Below are 18,587 nucleotides of genomic sequence, written 5' to 3' on the forward strand. Positions count from 1 at the left end.
GCCTAAACGGTTAGTGCAGAGTCAGAGGTTCAGCCAGTTCAGAGAGTAAAGTCTCTTCCATCTTAAGTTTTATTCTTTACTCACTTTAAAAGCTACAGCATCAATATGCTAACTTATAAACATGTGCTCTAATGGCCAGTTACCTGAATGTCTCCCAGTGTGCAATTGCTATTAATGTTATCAAAAAATAAGATTTTCCATTCCAGAATATTCAAAAAATGTAGAACTTATTCTCAAGGTATTAGAACTTTCTGGCCTAGGGGTTTTCTGTTAGGAAGGCCTAGCCATGACCTACCAAAATTGTCTCCTAGCTTGAACCTCAGATTAGAGGTAATAATCAGAAGTACTAAAATATTGTTTAATGAAAGACAGAATGAATGAATGAGGTCAAGTTCAATATAAATTGATCATCTATTATAGCATGCCTAAAGGTCAATCATCCCATCTTATTTACCCCTGTGCCTTCTAAATCTAAAAAACTGGCATCACATCATAAATACTGAGTAAATACTTGTAAAAGGATTCTTTGACCTGTTATTCATACACCATCATCTCATTTAGGCTTCACATCAAGGCTTTGAATACAATATTATTAACTTCATATTTTAAATGAAACAGTTACATTTTTCTTCCCAAGAAGATCCAGCTAGTAAGTGACTGAGTTGGCATTCAAAACTAGAATTTCTGACCCTAAATCTAGTTTTGAAGGTAACATAAATGAATATAATGATTCAGTGATTCATAACTAAAAGCAAAGGCATTAACATATATGCAGTACCTACAGACTGTCAAAAACTTCACTAGGAGTTGTTATTGTACATTTAATCCCTGCAACAAACTTCTCAGTGAGCTACGGGAGGACTTGAACCCCAAAAATCAGACTTCAGTGTCGATACTACATTATGCCTCAATATGCATTGAGATTTAATTTCCTGGATTTTGTATTTAACATTTGGATTCAAACAGATAAGAAAAATAATAATATCCATAAAACACAAATTCCCAAGTCTCCCTAGTATAATACTTAGGGGATAGCCTCAATATTTGTTGGACTTCAAAATCTGAAATACACATGTCTCATCCTCTTCTGTGAAAATTCCCTCTTTAGCCTGTTTGGAATGTTTAAATCAAAACCTCAGCTATCACAACACCACATTTGAGCCTATGTTTATAAATAAGATAACACAATTCAAAGCAAAAAATTTGAGATAGCAAAATGTTCACCCCTTATATCAAAGACAAATTAGGCAATGCCGATTACATGTTTATGAAATGATTTGATGGCTTAAAAATCAGAGTTTTATTTCATGCAAAGTAAGATAAGCGATAGCTGTTCTAATGAGAGTCAACGTCTAAATCTAAAATTGAGGACAACAGGACGAGGCTTTGTCTTGATAACCTTGGACGTTTTGGATAAAGGAACTAGTTATCTGTCCTTTTCTACAATTCTGCTTTGAAGATAAGCCAGAAAGAAAGGATGACGACATTTATTTTGCACATAGAATGATTTAATAGAAATTTGAAAAATTAAAAGTAAATGTAAAGGGGCATCCTTTTCTTCAGACTGTGTTGCGTATTTGCAAGCGTGTCATTATTTTCTCTTTTGGTTTGTGAGCTCCTAAGGGCAGGGATTCTTGTTTCTTATATGTTGTTGTAAAACACCAAGCACAAGAGTTACGCTCCATAAACATATAATAAGATGAACAGAAACACAAACATTACAAAAAGAAAATGAAGTCCACGGTGACTCAACTTCTCAATACCTGTGTGTGTGTGTGTCAGTTTCCCCTGTCTCTGATTCAAATCCTCAGGATTGCTGAGCATTTCCCCAGTCAGTAGCTCTTTCCATATACCAAGGGACGGACCTTAACCTTCAAGTCCAGTGCTTACAAATATTGGTTAGTTCTTACCAAGTTATATGAAGCATCTGTTATTGTTGTTGTTGTTAGGTACCATCGAGTCAATTTCAACTCATAGTGACCCCATGTATGACAGAACGGAAGAGTGCCCAGTCCTGCACCATCCTCACAATCGTTGCTGTTTGAGCTGATTGTTGCAGCCTCTGTGTCAATCCATCTCATTGAGAGTCTTCCTCTTTTTTGCTGACCCTCCCTTTTACCAAAACTGATGTCCTTCTCCAGGGACTGGTCCCTCCTGATAACATATCCAAAGTACCTGAGATGAACTCTTGCCATCCTTGCTATCCTCGCTTCCAAGGAGCATTTTGGCTCTACTTCTTCCAAGACAGAGTTGTTTGTTCTTCTGGCAGTCCATGGTATATTTAATATTCTTCAATATTCAATATCCTTCAACATCATAATTCAAAGGCATCAATTCTTCTTCAGTCTTCCTTCTTCATTTTCCAGCTTTCACATGCATACGAGGCAATTGAAAATATCATGGCTTGGGTTGGGTGCACTTTAGTTCTCAAAGTGACATCTTTGCTTTTTAACACTTTAAAGAGGTCTTTTACAGCAGATTGCCCAATGCAATACATCATTTGATTTCTTGAATTCTGCTTCCATGGGCATTGATTGTGGATCCAAGTAAAATGAAATCCTTGACAACTTCAGTCTTTTTTCCATTTATATTCATGATAAATTAAGGTAGTTCAATAAAAGTCCCTAATCTATTAAGTATTAAAAAAAATTCACAAGAGCAAAGGGATCAGATTTAACACATGCTCTGATTCCATGAAGATAAGGCAATAAGTAAAGACTTATGAATCCAGAACTGGAGAAGGAATTTTCGAAGAAAGCGCACATACAGATTACTTGGGAATAGAATATTGATGTCAAATTACATAAAATTATTTCCACAGGAAAAACAGAAAAATATATGTATATGTTTCTCTCTCCAAAATTTCTAATATTGGGTATGTTGTTGTTGTTGTGTGCCATCGAGTCAATTCCAAACAATACTGACTGTATATGACAGAGTAGAACGGCCCCATAGAGTTTCTTAGGCTGTCATCTTTATGAGAGGAGCCCTGGTGGTACAGTGGTTAAAATTCTCGGCTGCTAACCAAAAGGTTGGCGGTTCAAACACCCTAGCCACTCCATGGGAGAAGGATGTGGCAGTTGGCTTCCATAAAGATTTACAGCCTTGGAAACAGTATGGGGCACATGTTAAATATTTTACTCTGTCCTATAGGGTTGCTGTGAGTCAGAATCAACTCAACAGCAATGGGTTTAATCTTTATGGGAGCAAATCGTCAGGTCTTTTCTCCCGAGAAGCCACTAGTGGGTTTAACAGCTGAGTGCTTAACCATTGTGCCACCAGGGCTCCTTTTCATATTGGGTATTCTCTTGAGGAGCTACTGGTGCGTTTGAACCACTGACCTTTAGGTTAGCAGCCGAGTGCTTAACCATCATGCCACCAGGGCTCCTTTTAATATTGGGTATAGCTGTGTTAAAAAAAAATTAGTGATTATGAAATTTTTGCAAAAGAGTACAATTTTTTCATAGTGTCAGAATTACTAAACCAAATATATGTGACAAATGATCAGAAACTCCTTGCATTTACCTATTTCTCTTCAAAATAAATGTTATTCAATAAATAGTCCATTTTGTAAAAAGAAAAATATATCAGACTATAGTAAAATTTTGTTACAGTGAAAAATTGTGCCTAGCTTTTTAGCTGATCTGGCACAGAGATGTGCTGAGATTTTATCTGGTAAATTGGCAAATAATAATTTGATCCTAATTTTAGTCTTAATGGAGGAACAGTCAGATTCTGTCCCTCCCTTCACCCTTCACACTTCAACATGGCTCTTTCCTAGTTTGATGTTGTTGTTGCCATTTGTCTTAGACTGGGTTCTCTAGATAAACAAAACCAATGAAGCATGACTATACATATATATATACACACAAAGATTTGTCTCAAGGAAATGGCTTACATGTTTGTGGAGGCTGGCAAGTCCGAAATCTGTGGGTCAGATATAACGCTGCAGGCTTCTTCTGACTCGGTTGCAGAGGCAGCTGACAAATCCCAAATTGGCAGGTATAATGACCAGCTGCTGGCCCATGGGGCTGCAGAGGCTGGCGAATCCCAGAATAGGCAGATAGGATAGTAGGCTGCTCGCTCACAAGGCTGTGGAAACTGGCAGAAGCTGGCAAGTCCCAGAACTAGCAGGACAGACAGCAGGCTGCTGGCTCAAGTCCTAAGAGCTGGAGATCAGATAATGACGAGCTGGATGCAGGATCCAAAGAAAGAGCAAGCTTTAATAGAGTATCCATATATATATTGGATGTAGGTCACATTCTCAAGGAAACTCCCTTTACGCCAGATACTTGAGTAAGATGCTGGCTTGAGTAAGGGTGTGACTTAGTAAGGGTGTGACTTGAGTAAAGCTGTGACTTGAGTCACACCCTTTAGTAAGAGTTTGACTCAAGATACACCCCACACTAATCCTGCCACATTAACATGTAGCGGTTTAGGATTTACAACACATAAAATGGAGGATAATTATACAATACCACAAAATGGAGAACAATTACATAATACTGGGAATCATGGCCTAGCCAAGTTGACGCATAACATTAACCATCACAACGTCAAGTCAATTTCGACTCAAGTGACCCCATGTGATAAGAGTAGAACTGCCCCATAGGGTTTTCTATGCTGTAATCTTTACTGGAGCAGATTGCCAGGTCTTTCTCAAGTGGAGCTCTTGGGTGGGTTCAAACTGCCAACCTTTCAGTTAGCAGCTGATCTCTTAACTTTGTGCCACCAGGGCTTCTTCTTTCCTATTCTAAGTATTTGGATATCATGCACTCTTTTGTTCTGATTTAGGTTTTTGCAACATAAACATGCTAATTTCCTTTCGGTATATTTGGCTGTTGGATGATAATAAATTATGGATAACATTGCGAAAAATGGGAATTCCAGAACAATTAATTGTGCTCATAAGGAACCTGTACATAGACCAAGAGGCAGTCATTCGAACAGAATAAGGGTATTGTGTGTGGTTTAAAATCAATAAAAGTGTATGTCAGGTTTATACCTTTTCACCATACTTATTCAATCTGTATGCTGAGCAAATAATCCAAGAAGCTGGACTATATGAAGAAGAACATGGCAACAGGATTGGTGGAAAACTCATTAGCAACCTGCGATACCCAGATGACACAACCTTGCTTGCTGAAAGTGAAGAGGACTTGAAGCACTTACTGATGAAGATAGAAGACCACAGCCTTCAGTACAGATTACACCTCAACATAAAACAAAAATCCTCACAGCTGGACCAATAAGCAACATCATGATAAATGGAGAAAAGATTGAAGTCGTCAAGGATTTCATTTTACTTGAATCCACAATCAATGTCAATAGAAGCAGCAGTCAAGAAAGCAAACATTGTAGTGCATTGGGCAAATCTGCTGCAAAAGACCTCTTTAAAGTGTTGAAAAGCAAAGGAGTAACTTTGAAGACTAAGGTGCGCCTGACCCAAGTCATGGCGTTTTCAGTCGGCTCATATGCATGTGAAAGTTGGACAATGAATAAGGAAGACCAAAGAAGAATTGATTACCTTTGAATTGTGGTGTTAATGAAGAATATTGAATACATCATCTTGGAAGAAATACAGCCAGAGTGCTCCTTAGAAGTGAGGATGGTGAGACTTCGTCTCACATACTTTGGACATGTTATCAGGAGGGACCAGTCCCTGGAGAAGGACATTAGATTTGATAAAGTAGAAGGTCAGCTAAAAAGAGCAAGACCCTTAACAAGATGGATCGACGCAAGTGGCTGCAACAAGGGGCTCAAACATAGCAAAGATTGTGAGGATGGCATAGGACCGGACAGTGTTTCCTTCTGTTGTACATAGGGTTACTAGGAGTCGGAAAGATGTGCTGGCATCTAACAACAACAACAATGTGTAGCTGAGGTAATTAGGGTATATAAAGTGAAAAGTGGTGAAAGAAATTTGGTTTGTGAAACTATGAAAGTTTCAGCTATTTTGCTGTTGCTGTTGTTTTCATCTCCCTTTCTGAGGAAGATGTACAATCTCTGAGGTAGATTATATTACTGTTTACCCACATTTGGTGCCTCCTTGTAGAGGATGTTAAATCCCCACCCTGTTTGACATGTTTGCCCATGTGACTTGTTTGGGCCAATGAAATCTTAGTGGGGTGATGTGTATCGCTTCTGGGCCAAAGCATAGCTTTGAGTGAGTGCATAGTTTGCACGTCCTCTTTAAAGTTTTAAAAAGCAAAGACGTTACTTTGATATGGTCTTTTCTACAGCCTTATATGCATGTGAAATCTGGACAATGAAAAAGGAAGACAGGAGAAGAATTGATGCATTCGAACTGTGGCGGTGGTGAATGATATTAAATGTATTGTCGACTGCCAGAAGAGTGAACAAATCTGTCTTAGAAGAAATACAACAAGAATGCTCCTTATGAGAGAGGATGGTGAGACTTTGGCTTGCTTCTTTTGGACATGCCATCAGAAGAGATCAGTCGGTAGGAAAGCATATCATGGTTGGTAAAGTAGAGAATTGGCAAAAATGAGGAAAACCCTCAATGAGATGGATTGACAACAATAGCCACAGCAGAGGACTCGAGCATACCAACAATCATGAAGATGGCACAGGACTGAGACAGAAGGTTATATGTTATACCTAAGGTTGCTGGGAGTTGGAGCCGACTCTGTGACAACTAACAATGACTATTGCCTTTGTCAACCGGAACAATGGGCAGAGTTCCAGAGAGTGTGTACTTGATCCCATAGATCCTACAGTAAATACAATATGGAGTACAGCCACAGCTGCCCTGGAACGGACATATAGATTGAAACAGAAATAACTTTGTCTCTCTCTCTTTTTTTTTGATAAGCCACTAAAATTTTGTAGTTTTTTGTTAGCACAGAATTACTTATTCTTCCCTGTCTGATACACCCTCTTTAATATGCTATAAAAATCGCTGATTCTTTATTTAGAGGGAGTGACTGGTTATTATTTATACATCTGAACTTCTAAAAGTATTTGTTCAATAGGGTCATTTATTATAAAGAATTCATTGTAAAGAGATAAACAAATCATTCTTACTGTGGTCATGTAACAGGACAAAAATAGTTTTGCTTTAAAAAATTTCTTCGTTGATCAAATTTTATCCAAATCTGTTAAATAAAATAATCCCATCCAGTATTTAATCCATACCTTTGTAATAATTGGAGCTTTCTCCTTCTAGAATATTTTCATAAGGAGAACCAAGAATGAAAAACATAATTAATGAAAATACATTTAATTATTTTCTGTCAGAAGCATGTACATTTTTATTTCTTTTTCTAAAACAAACAAACAAAAATCCCACTCATCTCTGTTTCAAATGAAAAACATCCAATACGGGGAAAAATGTTCTTTGATTCAAAGCCCAAATTCTCCTACTTGATTTCTCATTTTGTTCTTGAAATACTGGTACTGAGGAGATATTTTACACTGTAAACAGCTCAGTATTCCCATTCATTTCTAGTAGTAGCTAATGGTTTTCTATTGTGACTTAGGAGGAGTATTTGTTTCACTTACAGTGATATATCATTTCTCAAAGATCATGCCTAAATGAAAAGGATGTGACTGGGTGCCTTGCAATCAACAGTGCTAAATTCTTAAACTCTTAGTTATACACAATTATGCAGTGTCAATAAGAAACTATATTGGTGTCAGTAATCCTGAAAGGGAGAGAGAGAGGAAATACACAGAACAAAAAAAAAAAGCGAGAGGAGAGATGATAACAATAAACCACCTGGTAGTTCGGAAAGCAATTGGCATGTTTTATTTTATCACCTTCCCTGTTAACAAGTTTAGAAGAACTCCAGAAGACACTTTGCCAGGAGGATTTGGAATTAGATACATTTTTTTACATTAAAATATGGATGGATTTTCCAGCTCAATAGGCTTTACAAAATGTCAGGCAATGAAACAGCAAATTTGGACCAGATTAAGAAAATAAAAATATCAAGATATTTTTTCTAATTGAGCTATACTGTGGAGCCCTTAAAGGAGCCCTGGTGCAGCGGTTAAGTGCTAGACTGCTGACCGAAAGGTTAGCGATTCAAACCCAACAGCAGCTCCATGGGAGAAATATGTGACAGTCTGCTTCCGTAAAGATTACAGCCTTTGAAACCGTATGGGGCAGTTCTAGTTCTTCCTGTAGGGTTGCAGTGAGTTGGAATTCAACTCAGTAGCAATGGATATGTTGTTGTTGATGTTGATAGGTACTATCGCATCAGTTCCGACTCATAGCGACCCTGTGTACAACAGAATGAAACACTGCCTGGTCCTGCACCATGTCCACAACAGTTGTTATGCTTGAGCCCATTGTTGCAGCCACATTGTCAATCCATCTCGTTGAGGGTCTTCCTCTTTTTTGCCGACCCTCTACTTTACCAAGCCTGATGTCCTTCTCCAGGGACCGATCCCTCCTGACAACATGTCTAAAGTATGTAAGATGTAGTCTCGCCATCCTTGCTTCTAAGGAGCATTCTGGTTGTACTTCTTCCAAGACAGACCTATTTGTTCTTCTGGCAGTCCATGATGTATTCAATATTCTTCACCAACACCACAATTCAAAGGCATCAATTCTTCTTTGGTCTTGCTTAGTCATTGTCCAGCTTTCTCATTCGTATGATGCAATCGAAAATACCATGCCTTGGATCAGGCACACCTTAGTCTTCAAGGTGACATCCTTGCTTTTCAGCACTTTAAAGAGGTCTTTTGCGGCAGATCTGCCCAATGCAATAAGTCTTTTGATTTCTTAACTGCTGCTTCTACTGACATTGATTATGGATTCAAGTAAAATGAAATCCTTGACAACTTCAATCTTTTATCCATTTATCATGATGTTGTTATTGGTCCAGTTGTGAGAATTTTTGTTTTCTTTATGTTGAGATGTAATCCATACTGAAGGCTACAGTCTTTGATCTTCATCAGTAAGTGCTTCAAGTACTCTTCACTTTCAGCAAACAAGGTTGTGTCATCTGCATAACACAGGTTGTTAATGATTCTTCCTCCAATCCTAATGACCTGTTCTTCTTCATACAGTCCAGCTTCTTGGATTATTTGCTCAGCATACAGATTGAATAGGTATGGTGAAAAGATACAACCCTGACCCACACCTTTTCTGACGTTAAACCACGCAGTATCCCCTTGTTCTGTCCAAACAACTGCCTCTTGATCTATGTAGAGGTTCCTCATGAGCACAATTAAGTGTGCTGGAATTCCCATTCTTCACAATGTTATTCAAAATTTGTTATGACCACACAGTTGAATGCCTTTGCATAGTCAATAAAACACAGGTAAACATCTTTCTGGTATTCTCTGCTTTCAGCCAGGATCCATCTGGGACATCAGCAATGATATCCCAGGTTTCCATGTCCTCTTCTGAACCTGGCCTGAATTTCTGGCAGTTCCCTGTCGACATACTGCTGCAGCCTCTTTTGAACGATCTTCAGTAAAATTTTACTTGCGTGTGATATTAATGATATTATTTGATAATTTCCACATTCGGTTGGATCACCTTTCTTGGGAATAGGCATAAATATGGATCTCTTCCAGTTGGTTGGAGAGGTAGCTGTCTTCCAAATTTCTTGGCACAGATGAGTGAGCACTTCCAGTGTTGCATCCGTTTATTGAAACATCTTGATTGATATTGTGTCTATTCCTGGAGCCTTGTTTTTGGCCAGTGCCTTCAGTGTAGCTTGGACTTCTTCCTTCAGTACCATCGGTTCTTGATCATATGCTACCTCTTGAAATGGTTGAACGTCGACCAATTCTTCCTGGTATAATGACTCTGTGTATTCCTTCCATCTTCTTTTGATGCTTCCTGTGTCATTTAATATTTTCCGCATAGAATATTTCACAATTGCAACTCAAGGCTCGAATTTTTCTTCAGTTCTTTCAGTTTGAGAAATGCCAAGCATGTTCTTCCTTTTTGGTTTTCTATCACCAGCTCTTCACACATGTCATTATAATACTTTACTTTGTCTTCTTGCGCCACCCTTTGAAATCTTCTGTTCAGTTTGTTTACTTCATCATTTCTTCCTTTTGTTTTTTACTCAAAATCCAAGAGCAAGTTTCAGAGTCTCTTCTGACATCCATTTTGGTCTTTCCTTTCTTTCCCCTCTTTTTAATGACTGTTTGCTTTCTTCCTGTATAATGTCCTTGATGTCATTCCTCAACTTGTCTGGTCTTCAGTCATTAGTGTTCAAAGCGTCAAATCTATTCTTGAAATGGTCTCTAAATTCAGGTGGGATATACTCAAGGTTGTACTTTGGCTCTCATGGACTTGTTCTAATTTTCTTCAGTTTCTGCTTGAACTTGCATATGGGCAATTGATGGTCTGCTCCGCAGTTGTCCCCTGGCCTTGTTCTGACTGACAATACTGAGCTTTTCCATTGTCTCTTTCCACTGATGTAGTAGATTTGATTCCTGTGTATTCCATCTGGTGAGGTCCATGTGCATAGTCACTGTTTATGTTGGTGAAAAAAGGTATTTTCAATGAAGAAGTGGTTGGTTTTGCAAAATTCTATCATTTGATCTCTGACATCATTTCTATCATTGAGGCCATATTTTCCAGCTACCAATCCTTCTTCTTTGTTTCCAACTTTTGCATTCCAGTCACCAGTAATTATCAATGCATTCTAATTGCATGTTCGATCAATTTCAGACTGCAGAAGCTGGTAAAAATCTTCAATTTCTTCATCTTTGGCCTTAGTGGTTGGTGTGTAAATTTGAATAATAGTCATATTAACTGGTCTTCCTTGTAGGCATATGGATATTATCCAATCACTAAAAGCATTGTACTTCAGGATAGATCTTGAAATGTTTTCTCGACGATGATAGCAACGCCCTTGATCTTCAAGTTGTCTTTCCCAGCATAGTAGATCACATGATTGTCTGATTCAGAATAGCCAATATCAGTCCATTTCAGCTCACTAATGCCTAGGATATTGATGTTTATGCATTCCATTTCATTTTTGATTACTTTCAATTTTCCTAGATTCATACTTCGGACATTCCAATTATTAATGGATGTTTGCAGCTGTTTCTTCTCATTTTCAGTCATGCCACATCAGCAAATGAAGGTCCTAAAAGCTTAACTCCATCCACATCATTAAGGTCGACTCTACTTGGAGGAGGGAGCTCTTTCCCAGTTGTCTTTTGAGTGCCTTCCAATCTGGGGAGCGCATCTTCTGGCACTATATCAGACAATGTCCACTGCTTTTCATAAGGTTTTCACTGGCTAAATCTTTTCACAAGTAGACTGCCGGGTCCTTCTTCCTAGTCTGTCTTAGTCTGGAAGCTCAGCTGAAACATGTCTGCCATGGGTGACCCAGCTGGTATCTGAATACTGGTGGCATAGTTTCCAGCATCACAGAAACACACAAGCCCCTACAGCATGACAAACTGACCGATACATGGGGGGCAATGGGTATAGAGCCCTTAATTGTGTGCTATGTTAAGATGTTTTTCTGCTGCTAGTAATCTTCATATTCTATTGTTAGGTGGTGGAAGATTAGTGGCCAAGAACAATGTCATAGATGCCCTGTGACATGAGGCACCTAATATTTGACTAAGAATATGCTGTGTTTTCATATCTGTATAACCACAATAGCTTTATTTGCAAGGTGTGTCATTTTGACTTACTTGTGAAAAATGATTTCCTCCTCAAGAGATAGTAAGTGCTCATCTCCCTCAGATGCAAGTCGTCAGCAGAGGTGACAAATTTAAGAGAGGCTGCTCCAATGCACAAACATCTCATTCTAGAAAAGGATATTTTCAGTGACTATCATTCTAAGAAAGGGGGTAAGAAAAAACAAGAAAGCACTCTCAGTTCAATGAGCCATCCTCTATCTCTTCTGTCTCCAGAAAAATAAAATATACATGAATGAAATATATGAAAGCAGTCAAGTATATCAATGCTGTTTCACTGTTAAGTGATTAGTCTTCAGAAGTTCTTCAAAGGCAGTTATGTTAAAGGAAAATTTCTTGATCCTTGAGGAAATCGGTTGGAATTACAATCATAAGAAATAATAAATATATGGAGGAAAGACACTGTGCTTCTCTCACTCAAAACCAGATAAAAGACAAAAACATAAAACTTTTCAAGATGCTGATAGTCACCCTTCAGGACAGACACAGAAACGAAGGATCCCAGTTTTTATAAGCATGGAAAAGATGCTGAAGAAAATAAAATAAGAGAGCAGCCTTCACACTCAAAAATAGAGTATATTATTCTGAGCTGAAGGGGACAAAGCTTCCTATCTGGATGATCAATGTTTAGGATAAAGATGTTTTCCTAAGGCAAACTTATACATACCCAAAGATGTATTTTAATATGGCATTATGATTTTCAGTAAGGCACTGTTTGATAAGCATTCCCAATCTAAGCCAAAATATCAATCTTAGTTACTCAGGAAAGATCTAAATTATTTGGAACCGTAGGTCTAAGTGCATTTTTCTTTGCTGTTTTTAAGGCATTATGGCCTGCTGGTCTTAATTCCTAGCTACGGATATGGCATCTAGAAGAGGCTGGCAGAGGAAACCTTGAACTAGCAGTTTTCACCTCAGAGCTAGGCTTGATTGCCCTGGCCTTTAAATGTCAGGGGCTGCACACGAAAGGTCGAGACACTGCTCTTAAAGATCTAGGAGTACCAAGATCCTCCCTGCTGATCAAAAAAAGTAAATATCTCTTTTTTATTATTTTTTTTCAAAATCGAGAACATTTCAGTTCCTCAAATTAAATAGCATCGGCAAACATGTGTATCTTGTGTCCTTCAATAAAGAGAGAGCTATTTCACCTAGCAACTTTCTTAAGGGTAACATTTAATCTCCAAAAGATGCATCTGAAACATGTTCTTAAAATGAGACTAATTAAATCTAGGATAAGTGGCCCTACCTGGAGTTGCAGGGCAGATGCTGATTCACATTAGCTGCTAGGAGCTTATGTTTCTAAGGAAAGTGATGTTTTTATCCCTGTTCATGTGGGATATAGGCTCCGTCTTATGAAAACTGCTTGCTTCGAGGTTTCAAGTGAGAAAAAGAAAAACCTAATTTTATCCACAGAATGGAGTACAATATAGTTCATTAAGTTTCTGGTTAAAATGTATAGCCATTTTTATAAATGCCCCTGGAAGTAGAAGCAAAGTGAATAAAAACTATGTCTCTATATGGTCGTGGTCATGGATTGAATAGTGTCCCCCCAAAATATCTGTCAACTTGGCTGGGTCATGATTCCCAGTATTATATAATTGTGTACCATTTTGTAATCTGATGCAATTTCCTTATGTGTTGTAAATTCAATCGCTATGATCTAGTAAGATGGGTTAGCGGCAGTTATACTGATGAGGTATACAAGACTGGATAGTGTCTTAAGCCAGTCTCTTTTGAGATATAAAAGAGACAAGTGAGCAGAGACACATGGGAACTTCATACCACCAAGAAAGCAGTGCCAAGAGCAGAGCTCATCCTTTGGACCTGAGGTTTCTGCACAGAGATGCTCCCAGACCAAGGGAAGATTGGTGACATGGACCTTCCTCCAGAGCCAACAGAGAAATTGTTCCCTTGGAGCTGATGCCTTGAATTTGGGCTTGTAGACTACTGGACTGTGAGAGAATAAACTTCTCTTATTAAAACCATCCACTTGTGGTATTCCTGTTATAGCAGCACTAGATGACTAAGACAGTTGCTATGAGTCCGAATCGACTCGATGGCAATGAGTTTTTTGGTTTTATAACAGCACCATCCAAAATAAACATGCGAGCCATTGTCATGGATTGAACTGTGTCCCCAGAAATATCTGTCAACTTGGCTAGGCCATGATTCCTAGTGTTGTATGATTGTCCACCGTTTTGTTATCTGATGTGATTTTCCTATGTGTTGTAAATCCTACCTCTATGATGTTAATGAGGTAGGATTAGTGGCAGTTATGTCAATGAGACAGGACTCAATCTACAAGATTAGGTTGTGTTTTAAACCAAGCTCTTTTGAAATATAAAAGAAAGAAGCAAGCAGAGAGACATGGGGACCTCATACCACCAAGAAACAAGAGCCCAGAGAATAGCACATCCTTTGGACCCGGGGTCCCTGCACTGAGAAGCTCCTTGACTGGGGAAGACTGATGACAAGGACCTTCCTCCAGAGCCAACAGAGAGAGAAAGCCTTCCCCTAGAGCTGACAACCTCAATTCAGACTTCTAGCATCCTAGACTATGAGAGAATAAATCTCTTTGTTAAAGCCATCCACTTGTGGTATTTCTGTTATTGCAGCACTAGGTACCTAAGATAGCCATATAGCAATTTTAAATTCTCTAGTTTCCATATTGAAAAAAAAGGTCAAAAGAAGCAAGAGACATGAATTTTGATGTTATTTATACTAGTGTATCCAAAATATTTTCATTTTAATACACAATCACTGCTAGAAAAATTTACACTTTATTAGTTTTTAAATTTGAATTTAAATAACATTAAATAAAATTAAGAAGTTAGTTCTTCAGTTGTAATAGCTACATTTCAAGAGCTCAATAGGCACATGTGGCTAGGGGCTCATACTCTACAGTACAGCATCGGGATCCATCTACTTCAATGCAGTCATGCTAACAGTTGATAAAAGAGAGGCTCAGATTGGTTAAATGGACTTCTTAAAGCTACACAGTTAAAGAGTAATGCATTCATCTTGAATCTTTTTTTTTTCTAGGCTTTGAATATTTCTTCTACCTCAAGGTTTATTGAACTCAAACGTTCTAAGTTTAAGTCTTAAAAACCAAAAGAGAAAATGTATGAGGACTTCCTCCAGTTCTCATTAGTTTATAACTCAGATCAATGAAGACTAATTCACTGATATGTTACAAAACTTACAAGTTTCCAAATGAGCCTCTTTCTGAGATATTTGGCAACTCTATAGCCTAGTAAGGAGAAATATGCCCTCTTATAAGATTCTTAATTTACTTTTTCCCCAAAGTCAGCCAAATGTCCTAATTGCCACAGGTCTCCTTCCTATGGTTTTGTTTCTCATTTTATTTGGACACGTTAGTCATTTATTTTACAGTTCTTGTGTCAGTGTCAGCCATATCCCAGAAATAAAGTACATGTCATGCCATATCTAAATTCTTCTTTAAAGTGTGCCTCCAGACAAGCGGCAAAGCTGCTTCAGTTAGCTCAAGTGTAACAGATGATGGATCTCCTTCACAGTGGGATCTCTAATCCACCAGAAAGCACATCCTGCCCTCTGTAGAAATAATCCATCATTATAGGGCTCAGGAAGGAGCCCTGGTGGCATAGTGGTTAAAGCGGTTGGCTGCTAACCAAAAAGGTTGGCAGTTTGAACCCACCAGCCATCTGTGAAAGAAAGACGGGGCAGTCTGATTCTGAAAAGATTTGCAGCTTTGGAAACCATATGCAGCAGTTCTCCTCCATCCTGTAGGGTTGCTATGAGCTGGAATCGACTCGACAGAAGTGGGTTATAGGGCTCAAGGCCATACGAGAGAAGAATCTCAAAGAATGATACACAAAAAGAATATGTTTTGGCAGCAAAGATAGGGCCACACCAAACAAATAAAAACTTAGAATTTTCTTTAGTTGTGAGTACACTTGTCCTTATGAAAATCCTCTTCTTTTGTGCCCAGTTGTCTACTGTAAACATGCTTTGTTGCTACATACAATTAGAAGTCATCCTTTGCCTTCTCAGACCTTGTATCTCTTTCATTGAATTATCCCCAGTGCCCTGGACTGAACTGGGAACTGTCCCAGCAAATGTCAGATCCTTTTATTTTTGTTATGAAGCAGGTTTTACCTGAAGGAGATGCCCATTTGTTGCCAAACTCAATTAAGGAAAGTTGGATCTCTGTGAGCAGAAAAAGCATCTGAGTTGTTAAATAGCAAAGGACATTTTCTGTGTTTTTCTACAGCATGAAAACAACACCATGTTCTTTCCGTCTAAGTACAATATACAGACAAAACAGAACACTTCCAACACCTGCTTACATAGTGCCTATTATTTGATTATCATTATCCCCATTTAACAAGTGGGGAAATTGAGATAGTGAAAGATAATTTCAGCTACCCAGTGTCACAAAATAGAAGCCAGAGCTAGGAATCATTAACTTTGTCAATTTCCACAGCACAGCTGAGGCACTGTGGTTTTGGAAAAGAACAGATGGTAAGTGAAGGCAAGGACTAAGATGGAGGCCTTCCTTTAGTAACTTGGAAGGCTGTGGAGTGCTATTCTGCATGCTAAATAGGAAAGAAATTCCAGACATTGATAGCAAGCCATACTGCCTCATGAGGTTGTAAAAAAACAGTTCTCGTTGCAAAGAATGGCCTATATTTAAAATATCCCTTAGTGTCCTATTTTCAGGAAATTCAATTCAAACATATTTTCTACAATAGTGCCTGGTCTTCTCAGTGAACTGTTTTAAATGGGTTAACCAAAGTAATAGGCTCTAATTGCACTTTTTAGATGAGGTTTCCCTGGTTGCTTGTTTGTTTTTTGCCATTCAGTTCTACAGATCATTCAGAAAAATCTAACCTTTGAATTAAATCCGTCCTTTTTCCTCAGCAAATCAGTTCTACCCTGTCAAAGTTTTGCTTCACTCTCCAGAAACATTTAGAAACAAAATTTCTTCTGGAATAAGAAGTAACCTTGAGGACCAAAAGTGGATACAATTGTTGATTTGTGGTATTATTTTCCACCTACCCACAATGTTTTGTTTCCTTGATATATCAGAGAAGAGTTGCTTTAAGCTATGAGGTATAATTTTCTTTTGCCATATTCCTATCACGGATACTATTTTATTTTAATATTATAACTTTTAATTCCATATCAACAATTAAGATAAATTAAACCATTCAACTTTTAACTACGTACTCTAAAGCTATACAGTCCAGTGTGGTAGTCACTAGTCATATGTGGTTCTTAAGCACTTGAAATGTGGCTAGTTCGAATTGAGATGTGTTCTAAGTGTAAAGTTCATACCGGATTTTGAAGACTTGGTACACAAAAGGAACTGAAAATGTCTCATTAATAATTTTAAATATTAATTATATGCTGAAAAGATAATAATTGGGATATACACTATTACACTAAATGAAATATATTTTAAAAACTAACTTCACCTGTTTCTTTCCACTTTTTTAATGTGGCTATTAAAAATTTAAAATTACATTTGTGGTTCACATTTGTGCATGATACTATATTTCTACTGGACGATGCTACGATACAGCAGGAGTTGGCAAACTTTTCTTATAAAGGGCCAGACAGTAAATATTTTAGGTTTCAAGGCCATATGGTCTCTGTCTCAATACTCAACTCTACTGTGGTAGCACGAAAGCAAGCATACATAATATGTAAGTGAATGAGCATGGCTGTGTTCCAATAAAACTTTATTAATGGGCACTGAAATTTGAATTCCGTTATTATTTTTATGTGTCGCAGAATATTCTTCTATTGATTTTTTCAATCATTAAAATTATTTTAAAAAAAGAAAATCTTACCCAAAACCCAAACTCACTGCTGTTGAGTCAATTCCAGCTCATAGAGACCTTATAGGACAGAATAAGACTGCCCCATAGAGCTTCCAAGGCTGTAAATCTTTATGGAAACAGACTGCCACATCTTTCTCCTGTACAGCGGCTAGTGGGTTTGAACCACCAACCTTTTGGTTAGTAGCTGAGTGCTTTAACCACTGTGCCACCAGAGCCCCTTATTCTTACTTAAGGGCCATGCAAAATCATACAGCAAGCCACATTTGGCCCACAAGATGTAGTTTGCCAACCCTTGCTATAGAGTATAGGTTACAAAAAAGTGCTATGTGGAGCAATCCTATCATCCACCAAAGCCCACTATGCATGTAAAAATGGGCAAGTTATGTTATAAAATTAAAACAGAAAATAAAATCTTAAATGAGGTCTGCTCAGATGAAAGGAAAGGCAGAGTTATTGGACTGATTTCACATATACCACAGACCATAAGAAAAAAAATCCTCAGGAAATTAATACTATTAAAATGTTACTCCAAATATTTATAAGCCAGTAATTTTTTTAGGCAAGTTGAAAAAGTTAAGAGATGAAACTGAGACAGAAGGTAGAAAAGAATTCACTGATGTTAGCTAATTCTCCTGCCTAGATTTCAGCTGCCCTGCCTGTTAGGCAGAAGGTGAATCAGATGGCAAGGCTGAAAAGAGAAGTTAGCAGAAGGCTGAGTTGAACAATCAATAAAGTTTGCTCTTGACGTTTGCCTGTCTTTTCCGTTTTTGTCCATTAATCCCTGACCTCATGCAGCTTATAGTCTTATGAGCAAACAGGCTTTAAGCCAATAAACTGACAAATATATATCATTAAAAAATGTGGCACATCCTATGAAATAAAAGAACAGATATACTAGAAGAGTACTTCTTAAACTTACACTCGACTTTCAATTAACTGAGGATCTTGTTAATCATCAGACTATGATTCAGTAGGTATGTGTAGCACCCCATATTCTGTCTTTCTCTCAAGCTCCCAGGTAATGCTCATGCTGTTGGTCCTTGACTACACTTCAGTAAAATACAAGATTCACACCAGCAGGGATTTTTGTCTTTTTTTTTTTTTTTTTTT

The sequence above is a fragment of the Trichechus manatus genome, unplaced genomic scaffold (assembly GCF_000243295.1).
Source record: "Trichechus manatus latirostris isolate Lorelei unplaced genomic scaffold, TriManLat1.0 scaffold00125, whole genome shotgun sequence".
Taxonomy (NCBI): domain Eukaryota; kingdom Metazoa; phylum Chordata; class Mammalia; order Sirenia; family Trichechidae; genus Trichechus; species Trichechus manatus.